The sequence below is a fragment of the Panicum virgatum genome, chromosome 5N (assembly GCF_016808335.1).
Source record: "Panicum virgatum strain AP13 chromosome 5N, P.virgatum_v5, whole genome shotgun sequence".
NCBI lineage: Eukaryota > Viridiplantae > Streptophyta > Magnoliopsida > Poales > Poaceae > Panicum > Panicum virgatum.
In genome coordinates this window covers 33,188,376-33,194,505 of record NC_053149.1, presented here as the reverse complement: position 1 = coordinate 33,194,505, position 6,130 = coordinate 33,188,376, and positions in this window count along the sequence as shown.

Genomic DNA, 6,130 nt, shown 5'->3' with positions numbered 1-6,130 from the left:
TGTAGTCGGGGAGGGTGTTCCGGATCCACGGACTGGAAAGAAAGGGGAAATGTTGTGTGGGTGACTTGGTTCCCATACGTGTGGTCTAGGTTCCCCTGGCCAGGTTGAAATCCGATTCAGAATCGTCCGCCTCTCACGGCATGAGACTGCTTAATGATTTCGGTCACATAGAGTAACAAGTGGAACATGATGATGATAATACTGCTGGTTGATTAAATGGTTACTCTACCATGTTTGTGTAGAGTTAGATGCAAACTTAGAATGGTTAATCCAACTGGAGGATGGCTAAATAAAATCTGAAAATAAGGATCAACATTTAGTGGCGTTTTTGGCAAAACAAACCCCACCAACCAAAAAGCCTTGCATGTCTAGTTATCGGACTATGTTATATCCGGTGACGGGTCAGTCTTGCTGAGTATTAGTATACTCAGCCTTGCTTGTGGCACTGTTTTTCAGGTACTAACTTCGAAGACCTGTTTGCAAGTCTTGCTTGGCCGTGTACCTTGCCTCCGGGCTGGTCTTTTGAGTGGGATGGTCCTTCAGCTGGTGCTGACCACCCTCCCTCTGAGTGACGCTTTCGTACGGGCTTTATCGATGCGTCACGTTATTTCACTAGTTATCTTTTAATGCTTCCGCTGAACAATGAGACTTGAATAATTTGAGTAGATGGAACTCTGTAGTACTTTACTAATCTGAATATGGTTTGTAATAAATTTTCCTTTCCGCTGCAATCACTCTGAGATGTATGAAATGTTCTGTGTTGTAATCTCTGGGCTCACCTTCGTGTGAGTGTTGTCTGCTGATCCTGGAATAGCGTGGCTTTTATCGAGGCTTCACTCGAGGAACTACCGGTGAGTGCCAATTTGGGTCAGAGTTGCTTAGCAACAAAGATCAGTGCACCCGGGCCCAGTTAGTTTGGGTGGTTCCGCCACAGCTGGCATCAGAGCTCGCAGACAGCCTACCAGAGATGGCAACCTCGGTTTTCAAACAACAATTTAAAACTTGACTTCAAAACTACTAAAGTTTTTGAAAGAGTTTAGGATCTCCAAGGACAAGTCTAGGACGTAAAGCCCTAGGGAATCTTATGGGTATAATCAGGTGGCTTATTTTGTATGGCTAACTTCCAGCACATTACTTTTCAGTATTTAAATTCTGTAATTTAAATTCTGCAACTACACGTCGCCGCGGAGGTATGCTTACTCAGTCAGCTGAGGGAGTCTGACCTTCCCGTCGGTGATGCGAGCCGAACGCTGAAGCTCAAGCAGTGGCCTACTTGAGCTGCTGCCCATATACCAACTTCGGTTGATTATATGGGGAGTAATGGTTCGAAATTGGAATTCAATTCCCCGTCAAAGACGGTACTCAGTCAATACGTTGTTTCGATAACGTATGTTTAACGTTGTCCATACGGCGGTAATTGTATGGATGCCGGTTCTATAGTGATCGGTAATGTATGGGAACGCTTTCGTGAGTGCTGGCACGAAAGGTTCATTTTATATACTATCACTCTTCTGCAGGTACGCTAACCCGAAATCGAATTTTAGGCTATCTAAATCTAGCTATATCGAGTAGCTACATAGTGAGAGATGTATTATGTATGCCACCGAAACTAACCACGTAAGACCAAGGTTACTTGGCAATTATTTTCCTTGGTGAGGATGAATATGTTCTGCATTCATCCCTAAACCTTTAGCAAAGAAATGTTTAAAAGAAATCCCAATCAAAAAGGTTACAAATCCATCATTAAGGATCATCTAGGTAATCTGTAAAAATCTAAAATTCTGGTTTCCTCGAATTTTGAAAATATGAAAATTACCTCAAAATGAGTTTGTTCTGTAAGATGAAATGTATCTACGCAAAATTCCAAGCTTCTGTAAAAATATGAGAATTTTTGAAGTTCTCTACCATAGTGTTTTCGAATTTATAGTAACCCTATGCAAATCTGTCAAGTTGGAACAGTCTGCCTAAACTGAATTTTTCGACCACCTTAAGATGCTTATCTGAAAAATAGTTCAACACAAAAGTTTTAGGTAACTTAATATAGAACTCACTGTAAAATTTTGAATTATCTTTGCCTAATGGTTTGGGAGATATGGTCAATTTACTCACTCTCTGGACAATCTGTTTTCTGGTTTGACATCACTTCCAAACCTTGAGCATGTCACCTTGTTAGGTTCTGAACTGGCCTTAGTGTTGACTAGATGAAATGTTCCACACTACCTTGGGCATCTTCTGTAAAATTTTGAGAATTTTTGACCAAGTATATTGTCCTTGGTGAAGAAAAGACTAGCCCTCTATTTGCTGAATTTCTTGGACATCCAGTGAGGAAAACTTTTAAGGAAAAGACCATCATAAAGTTTTAATTAGACCTAGCCTTGACTAGAAAAGTTGTGCACAATGATATTAGGAATGCCCTAGTACAATTTCAAAAAAAAAAAAAATTGGACCCCTCAATTTAGAGTGACGAAACTCTAAACTTGCTTCCGATACAATTGAAATCTCATTGTCCAATTTGTATCCTACGGGATATTGCTGAAATTTTCACCCTTGTATATGACTCTTCTTGGCTATGAGTTGAATAACCAAGTGGTCACACATTTCATGATCTAGGTTCTCACAAATTTTCAAATCCATGAAGCTAGTATACTCCAAACTATAGACAAAATACTATCGCCCGGCCTGCTGAAAACAGCCAGAACAGAGAAGCAAAGACCGAATATTTCAACCATCTTAACCATTGTTTTAGCCTTTGGGTTGAATACCAAAGTTGTTCCAAATTTCCTAAGCTACATTCCTACAAAATTTCAACTTCATTAGATGTATATAGTCGGAGTTATGCCCTAAATACTGAGACTCGGTTCAGAAAACCAGAGGTATAGTAATGGACAATTTCGACCATCTTACTCTTAGAATTAGCCTCTGAGTTGACTACCAAAGCTGTAGCACATGAAATTATCTAACTCCTGTCAAAATTTTAAGGCATTTTGATGAACGGAACGCGAGTTATGAGTTTTCTCGTAACCTGCAGCTTCCTGCATGATCGGTTAACCATGCCTTTCGAGTTCTACTCATCTGCCCATCTATCCTTTGAATCATACCAATGTTAGGGACCATATTGCTGGTGTTAACCCTTCCATATTGTTGAAGCGCAATGTTCTCCAACCTCAGGATGCTGGTTATCAATAGCTGAACAAAAAGAAGAATGACACAAGGAATGACTGAAATTACTTGGACGAGATGAAGGAATTCTCATTGCCCTTCTTGCTCAAATGGCTCTTTTAAAAAAAAATATAGGTGCACAAAAATGCTAGAATATCATGCATAATCATGACTGCAACATTCATGCAATACTTGTAGCAAAAGTACTACCGATGCATTGTTATTACATTCTCACGATTTAAATCACATATGCATCTGGGAAGGAATTGTGAATATTATCTGGCTCTTCATCTTCCTTTCTTGCCCCGAGCATTAATTGGGTTGCTATGTTTTTACCTTATTGTGGTGTTCGTCACTAACCTAAGGTGCCGTGATGGAACCTAGGGCCTCGTGTGTGCTACCGCAACACGATTGTGCTACTAGGTGCGTGCTGGTATCTTGGTCTGTGATAGCGACTCCGTGGCAATCTATTTTCTTGCAACCCGAATAATGTGTTGAATTGTTTGAGTTCTATTTTGGTTCAACAAAAATTAAGAGTACTTGCCTGACCTTCCAGTAGCTAATCTACATTGCAACCTGAGCACCGCATGCTCATATGCATGATCACCCTACCAAACAGATATGCCACATCATGCATCTAAACCATGTGCATCAACAGTTACACACCATGACCCGCACACCAACCAACTAGCATTGCACAAATGCATCAAGCCTATGCATCAGTATCTCAAGTATGGTCATCTCGTCCTGCATTGCATCATCCTATCCATACCATGAGTGCATAAGCTAAATGCAAGCAACCTATCTGCATCTTAAGTTGTCATTGTGTATCACCAATCTCATGACATGTTGGCATCTCCATAATATCTCATGGCATTGAACTAATATGCATCTTTCTCAAAACAAGTACCAACTATTAAATAAAAGCATCTTGAGCAAGAATGTCTTGAGAAAAGTTTGTTTCTGCCGAAGAATAAGATCTCCATACTAGAAAGATGTCAGATATAAGTGGACCACCAGGTACATAAGAGAAACCCAAATTTTTAGACCTGATCAACTACCTCAAAATAAGTTGAGCCTGTGGAACAAAATGTAGTAAAACAAATATCCTTACTGCTGTAAAATTTTGAAAATTTTGGGAGAATTGTAACCCTCAAAATTCAGTCTTTTGGTAAACCCCTATGATCCTATCAACTTGTAGCGGTCTGGCCACATGAATTTTTCGACCCACTTAAACACTTTTAATGAGAAAAAAAATTCAACATGAAGGTTGTAGATAACTGAGTATAGAAGATACTGAAAATTTTTGAGAATTTTATTTCAAGTGGTTTGGTACTTACAGTCAAAATACTAGCCCTCTGTTCAGTCTGAAATCTGGGTCAACCTTCCTGCAAACACTTAAGGATTTGACTATCTTAAGCTCTGTTTCGGAGTTGGAGTTGACTAGAGGAAATGATCACAATTATCTTAGGCACCTCCAGTAAAAATTTGAGAATTTTTCAACCTTGAATTCCTCAGTTATGATCAATTCTATCAACTACCCAGAATCTGTTTTGCAAAAGAATCATCAAGTACAAGCTCTCTTAAAGAGTGGAGAAGCCTACTGCAACAAGGATAGAGTTGTATGGTTTGAATCTCCATAGTGGATCAACTGAATCGTGATCTTTGAAAACCAATTCTTGATAGGTCACCGCTTCTAAAGCTTTCCAGTCACTTGGGTATTAACGAAATATATCAAGACCCTAGGCAAAATTTCTCGCTAAATATATATCATAATGCTATAACGAGACCACTTATAAATATCCGTTACACTCCAATTTTTGCCGATTATGGATTTCATGATTGGTTTGCCAAGCACCTCTCCAAGGCCTGATTCCATTTGGATCATTATCGACAACCAACACCTTTTCTTCAATTACACACTATTCATACTACCAAGAAGTGAGCCGGTATTCATCTTGATTACATTATGGTCTACATATCACACCACATGGAATTAATTCCAATAGTGACGTTCAATTCCTAGCGCATTTTTGGAAAACCAATTGCAATCTTCTCCCAGTACCAAACTGATCTGAAAGTTCAGCTTATCATCCTGGAACCGACAGCCAAACTGAAAGGTGGACCGAATCTTAAAAGACATGCTAAGATCTTACATCATTCATTATGACAACCATGACGACAAATGCCTGTTTTTAGCAGAGTTCTCACCCAGCTATCAAGCAAGCTTGAAAATGGTACTATTTAAAGCCTTGTATGGTCAAAGGTGTCAAACTCCACTAGGTTTGTCACAAACCGAAGACCACTAAATATTTGGACTAGACTTGATCATTAGGCAGAATAACAACCAAAGATAATACAAGAAAATATTAGAGATGACCACTCTAGCCAAATGAGTTATTTGGATAAAAAGAAGAAAATCTTTGCAACTCGAAGTTGGTAATAATGTCTACCTTCTGGTTTCACCAACCAAAGGCACGTACACTGTCCACACTTAGCTTATTCACCTGAATCTCGGGACGAGATTCTTTTTAAGGGGGGTAGGCTGTGACACCTCTGGTGTCAGTTTAACCAAAGCCAGGCAATTAACATAACTCCACACACAAATGAGCTAAGAAAACTTAAATAAGAACCCTATGTCTAGTTCTTGCAAACTTGTGTGTGAATGTATGTGTGCATGTGTTTGAGTGCAATGTGTTTGAAAAACAATAATTGGTACCCTTTTAAACTTGACTTGACATGTATGGTAATAAGGTAATAAAATACACCTTTCATAATGATCTATAAACTTTCTATGCAAATCAAATTCAAACTGGAAAACCATCACATGAAATGATTATTGGAACCATTCTTGGATTTGTGAAGAGTTACTAATTCAAACAAATTAAATAAACAAGAGTTCAATTTCTAGAAATAAGGAAGTTAAAAATAACTTTCAAACCAATGCACTTATGCATAGGAAAATGAATCT